The sequence below is a fragment of the Leopardus geoffroyi genome, chromosome B4 (assembly GCF_018350155.1).
Source record: "Leopardus geoffroyi isolate Oge1 chromosome B4, O.geoffroyi_Oge1_pat1.0, whole genome shotgun sequence".
In the NCBI taxonomy this organism is placed as follows: domain Eukaryota; kingdom Metazoa; phylum Chordata; class Mammalia; order Carnivora; family Felidae; genus Leopardus; species Leopardus geoffroyi.
Window position 1 is genome coordinate 3,052,731 of NC_059341.1, and position 6,088 is coordinate 3,058,818.

General features: G+C 48.6%; 1 long non-coding RNA gene across 1 annotated transcript; it reads right to left on the bottom strand.

Moving 5' to 3' along the window:
* Positions 1-2,249: 2,249 nt before the first annotated feature.
* LOC123590594 lies at positions 2,250-5,496 on the bottom strand. Its single transcript, XR_006708860.1, has 3 exons — positions 5,202-5,496; positions 4,068-4,167; positions 2,250-3,315 (listed from the first exon to the last, which is right to left on the bottom strand). It is a non-coding gene; the product is annotated as an uncharacterized LOC123590594 (long non-coding RNA).
* Positions 5,497-6,088: the final 592 nt, after the last annotated feature.

Here is a 6,088-nt window from a genome sequence, read left to right on the forward strand (position 1 = left end):
TTTGGAGGGAAAGGTGAACGAGAATGATCCAGAAGTCAGAGTAACTGGTGCTATTTTCATCTGCACCCCACCTTGCCACAGCCATCTGCTATGGATAATAATGCTCACCACCCACCTACTCTGCCGGTTGTTGGGAAAGTGTGTTAGAAATAATGGCTTTGATCTTCTCTGATAAAGGGGTCATGTTTGCACAAAACACCGTATTAGCTCAATCACGGTGAAATGGCTTTTGCTTTCAATAAGGCCAGAATTGTTAAAGGTAGAAAAGTCTGTGTGGAATGAATTATGCAATTAGGTACCTCTTCACGTGACTGAAAAGAACCCGATTTATGCCTCCAGAAAGGAACGGGCAGACTCTGGAAATGAATCCCAGAGCCATATGATGCTGAGCTATTTTTGCACCATGAGCGAGGAGCTGGAGGTCTGCGAGCGGCTTCCTCTGAGACACACTCGCGGAGGCTGTGCTCCCTGTCTGCCGAACGAGCAGAGGAAAGGCACCGAGGCTTTGCAAACAGCCGCTCTGTTCCTTCTAGGAGGGCTTTCCTCCTGGAACACACTTCACTTTAAGTTTCAGGGGAAACTTTAAGTTTCAGGGGAAACTTAAAGCAGCTTAGCTGGGTGGGGAGGTTCCCCCAGTGGCGCAGGATAAGCCCCAGAAGACAGACGTGAAACCAACCATCATTAGCGGAGAGCCATCGGAAGACGGCATCCCTCCCCACCTGCCGTGAGCTGGTGGTTCTCCACACTGGTCAGACCTTTGAATGAGGCCTCCCTTCCACGGGGCGGCTGCTCGATTGCTAGCCTTTTCCTGGGAGGAAATTGCACACGGGCTCACAAGTACTTGTGAATTCCCTTGATCACATGGCCCCTTGAGCAGCGTGAATGAGAGACTCCAATCCATATAGAAGGCTTAGTGCTTGTCTGCAGGGAGCATGTCTTGTATCTGAGGAAACAAATCACACGTGGGCGATTGCAAGCTTCACCCATTTCGATTTTAATTATCTTTGGGTCAATCTTAGTGATAAAATAGGCAGATTTTAGTCATCTTTGGACATCTTAGTCTGTTTAGGCTGCTAATGAGTCTTAGGCAGTTTAGACTGGTTGGGGAGGGGGGACTTATTAACTTTCTTGTCCACAGCTCTCGAGGTTGGAAGTCCAAGGTCAAGGTATCAGCAAATTCGGTGTCTGGTGAGAACCTCTTTCCTGGCTTGTAGGTGCCATCTCCTCTCTGTCTTCACATGGCCAGACAGGCGAGGGGGCTCCCTGGGGTCTCCCTTATAAGGACACCACTGCATTCATGGGGCTCCACCCTTATGACGTCATCACCTCCCAAAGACCCCACCCGCTAACCCATCACCATGAGGTTTAGGGGTCAGCATGTGAATTTGGGGGATACAAACATTGAGTCCATGGCAAGAACCAGGTCATAAAACCCTTAGAATCTCCAGAGCCTCATACTTGTCTTGGTGAGATTCAACCAGAAGAATGGAGCCAGTAGGGATTTGTTCCAGGTTAGGGGCTGGCCAGTGGTGGGGGCCGGTGAGGTAGTCTTAGCCTCTGATTCGGGGGTCTGAGTCCGTAGTCGAGTCATGATGGAGGATCATGAGCAGGCTGGAACCCCTCCAGTTTTCCTTTCTGCAGTACCTAGGGCTTTCTACCATATGACATGATCTACTTAACATATTTATTACCCATTGACTCCTCCATTAGCATGTAAGCTCTGTGACATAAAGGATATTCTTTCTTGGGGCACCTGGGGGGTGATCATCAGTTAAGCGTCTTGACTTCAGGTCATGATCTCATGACTCGTGAGTTTGAGCCCCACGTCGGGCTCTGAGCTGACAGCTCAGAGCCTGGAGCCTGCTTCAGATTCTGTGTCTCCCTCTCTCTCTGTCCCCCCTACCACACACACACACACACACACACTCTCTCTCTCTCTCTCTCACTCCGTCTACAATAAATAAACTTTAAGACAATCTTTAATAAATTTAAAATATAAGAAAAGATTTTATTTCTTTTGCTCAGTTGTGTGTCTCACGTGTCTTGAATAATGCCTGGAACAGTGTCGGTACCCAATAAATCTTTGTTAAATGAATAAACAGACAAATGAATGCATCTATAAGTGTATTTAATAAGACAACTTTGTTAATGTACAATGACATAAAAATATCTGTTGCATAAAGAAAAGATAAAAACATAAATCCAATTATAACATTACAAAATTTTATTCTAAGGCTATGAGTGGCAGAGATTTAAATATTGTTGAATATATATGTTATAGAATATATAAATTTAAGTATGATGTATGTAGATTTTGGTGAATTTTAATCCTTATAGTAAGTCTGTGGGATGGTTTCTGTGGACTCTGTTTTATAGATTAGGAAACAAAGACTCAAATAATTAATGTACTTAACCTTAAACTTAATTTTTAGTGATAAAGTGAAAGTCAACTGTTATCTCTGTATTTCAAAAGTGGGGTAAACCAATTAAGCAGGATTTTTTTTTGGTATGAGGGTGTCTAAGGTATTGAATTTAAGTATAAAGAAAAAATGAAGCAACTTTGATAGCTGAGGAAAATCCAGAGTTTAGAATGAATTTTTAATTCTATAATTGCTAATGTCTAGAAATTTGTAGTAACAGAAAGTAACATACTGGACACCAGGGGATGGCAGAGAAGGAAGAGGGAGGGTGTCGTTTAATGGGTTCAGAGCTTCAGTTTTACAAGAGGAAAAATTTCTACAGATGTCTCGTACCATGACGTACCTTTAGGCAACCCTACCGGAGGGTCCACTTAAGGGGCGTTAAGACAGTGAATTTATGTTGTGTGTTTTTTACCCCACAGAAATCAAAACAAACCAAAAAAAGGAGCATCTCTTTCCAAGCTTAAAAGTTCTGAAGTTCCCTTGTTCTTCCCCTCCAGACCTCTATCCCGTGTAAGACGTATGAATACAAACCTTGGAGACAAATTTTCCTGCGTTCTCGGTAGGAAGAAGCACACGTAGTCTGCCTTGGGTTCCTGTTGAGTCCCTTATATTCCAGAATAATAAGACCAGCAAAACACTCTTTGTGTTCACTTCTGCAGCTGCATGTTGCGTTTGGGGTTTGGGGGAATTGCCTTTCTCATCAACGACGCTGACTTCGCCTTCTTGTCAACAGACACCCGCAGCCCCACCGTGCTGACGCCTCTTCCAGACGTGTCCTGCTTTTCCTCGTGGCTCTGTGGTCCTTTTGCTGTGGCCACTGCACCTTTCCATCTTTGATCCCATCACCCAAGGAGGCGTGGACTCTCTAATGGGTTTCCTCCTTTGTCTTTTTCTTTTTTTTTTAATTTGTTTAATGTTTATTCATTTTTGAGAGAGAGACAGACAGAGCGCGAGCAGGGGAGGGCCAGAGAGAGAGGGAGACACAGAATCTGAAGCAGGCTCCAGGCTCTGAGCAAGAGGTCAGCACAGAGCCTGATGCAGGGCTCGAACCCACAAACCATGAGATCATGACCTGAGCTGAAGTCAACGCTTAACCGACTGAGCCGCCCAGGCGCCCCAGGGTTTCTCCTTTTGCAAGGAAGATGTGAAATCTGGAATTGCCAGCAGCTTTCAGTGTTTGGGGGCATATAAATGATGGGAATGCACATACAACATGAAAATAGCCATGTATTTCCTACCTGTCCACAAAGAAATAACACATCCAAGACATCAAGGTGTCCATAGTTGGGCTATCTAAATAAAAATATTCCATCTTCCTGTTTCTCCCACATATGTGAGCTGTCAAACTGCTGAATGTTTGGTGTGTGGGAGCTAGGGCACTCCCCCTGCCTGTCCTCGGGGGCTGGCACATCAGGACCTGGGGTCACCTGGGGCTTTGAGAGTCCTTCCCTCCCATGACTGCCTTGGTTGCCCTCACACTCCTGGTTGCAGCCGGGTCTGCCTGCGTTTGGTCACCATCAGGGCACGGCCAGCAGCACTGCTCCCCCCCCCCCCCCCCCACCAAACTACCCCCAGTCCCATGACCTTTTCCATCCCAGCCCAACCCAAGCCAGCCTCCTTGGGGAGCCACAACCGTCTTCCTACCAGGAAAATTGGTCTTGTTCATCCACTTCTTCAAATGTTCCTCCGAGTTCCCTTCATCGTTTCTCGGGACTTTCCTTCCGGGGTCCACACGTTTCGCCAGCTTCGCACGGCGTGAAGTGGAGGAAACTGGAGTGACCGGGCAGCCTGTCTCCAGCTCATCCTGAAGCCTGTCTCCTGGAGCAGCTGCCCCACTGGCCCCACTGTGGTCTGCCTGCAGCCTTGGGGGTAACCCCTGGCTCCTGAGCAGGGAACACGGCACCCTCTTACACACCGCGCCAGCTCTGTGCCTTCCCCAGAGTGTTCTGCCTGAAGCCTCAACAATACCCACGTGCTGTCCCCTGAGCTCCTGCCACAGCCCCCACACCCGAGCCCCCGATGCATCCTGATAGGTCCTGAGCACGTCTTACCCACTAACGCTGCGTAACGAAGGGATGTTTGGTGGCGGGGCCACCTAGTGACACGGGCAGAGAGCGAGGGGACCAGCAAGGGGTGGGGAAGCATGGTGTCAATGCCACAGGGGACCTCGGGCATGAGTACCCTCCCCCTCCTCCACCCACCCCACCTCTCCTGCCCGTGTCCCCTGGGGGGCTCCCCCCATGGCTGAGCACAACCAGGATGGAGAGGGACGCGGAGTCTATCTGAAGGTCAACGCCACCCATCACGTTTCAGATCAAGGTATAATCTCCGTGACGCCTGTTCTGTTCCACGAGGCGGCGAACACCCTCTCCGTGTCCTTTCCGTCACCGCAACTTACAAAAACGGGCTATGCCATCGCTCACTTGTCGGCCTTCTCCCTGCACACGGTAAGTTCCTCGAGGGGAGGGCTGTGACTTGTGAGCCCCTGGCTTCAGAGGTTCCTGATCTAGTGTGGGGCCATCAGACCGCCCCTGCAGGGCCTGGGGCCCACATATCTGAAGCTGGAAAAGGCTACACCATAAAGTGGCTATTTGAATAGAAGGGAAGGGGTTCTTTTATGTAAAAAACCAAGTTTGAAAACGAGCTTTAAGAGCTCCTATAGAAAAGTACCAAAAATAACTTGTACATAGAATCATTCCTGTTGTTGCAGAAAATTACTTTTATACACACCCCCCTCCCCCCACTTTGTAATATTTCAGATCCGTGCGGGACACTCACCTCTTACCACTCTGTGCCCGTGTATTATTCTGAACAAACAGTTCCCTAGGCTTCTTCCGTTGAGTCTAGACTGGTTTACTTCCTGGCTCCTTTATGGTGTATCCACATAGCTTCATATGATGAAATTCATTATGATTCATTAAATTTGCTCATAAAAAGAGCTTGATACTCCCTGGGGCAGGTTCATTAAGAGAATCTCTTTGGTTCAATTATGAATCATTTTTTCCCCGTATCCAAAGGCATCTCCTAAGATGTAACCACGGGCAAGGGGGCCTCACGTGGCAGATTTGGGAATCCAGCAGCCAAAAATTCAGGGCCTGTGCAGCAATTTCTGAATAAAAATATCACCGTGGGAGAGGGAGCCCCATATGGCTGTCTAGGGGTGCTCTGTACTCCGCGTCAACTGAATTTCCAAGGACTGACTTGCACAGAAGGTAATTATGCCCTTGCACACTGTGCAGAGACTTGCCACCCGGGGGACCTGAGGGCACTGGCCCTGTAGTTGCCCGTGGATCAGAGTGCATCTGCTTTGTTATGACCTGTTGAAGGACTGTGGACACCTCCCTCCTGAAAGCCACAGCTTGGAAGATAACAATTGGGATCTAAGACATCTCCCCTGGAGCCCCGTTTCCTCCAGAGTTAAAGGGAATACCCCCCCCCCCCCCAACTCTGAGCAGGTGTTTTCGTTGCTTTTTTCCATCTCGTGGTCTCTGGTCACACAGGGAGCGAGGAGAGATGCTTGCCAGGTTACCTTCCCAGAGGAGTCTGGCGGCCACACAGATACTGATAGATTTCTATGAGCCACACGTACACCGAATGGGAAGAAGGCGCTGGTTTGGGGAACACCTGTCACGAGAGGCTCTTTGGGCGTGATGCGCGTGCCATTC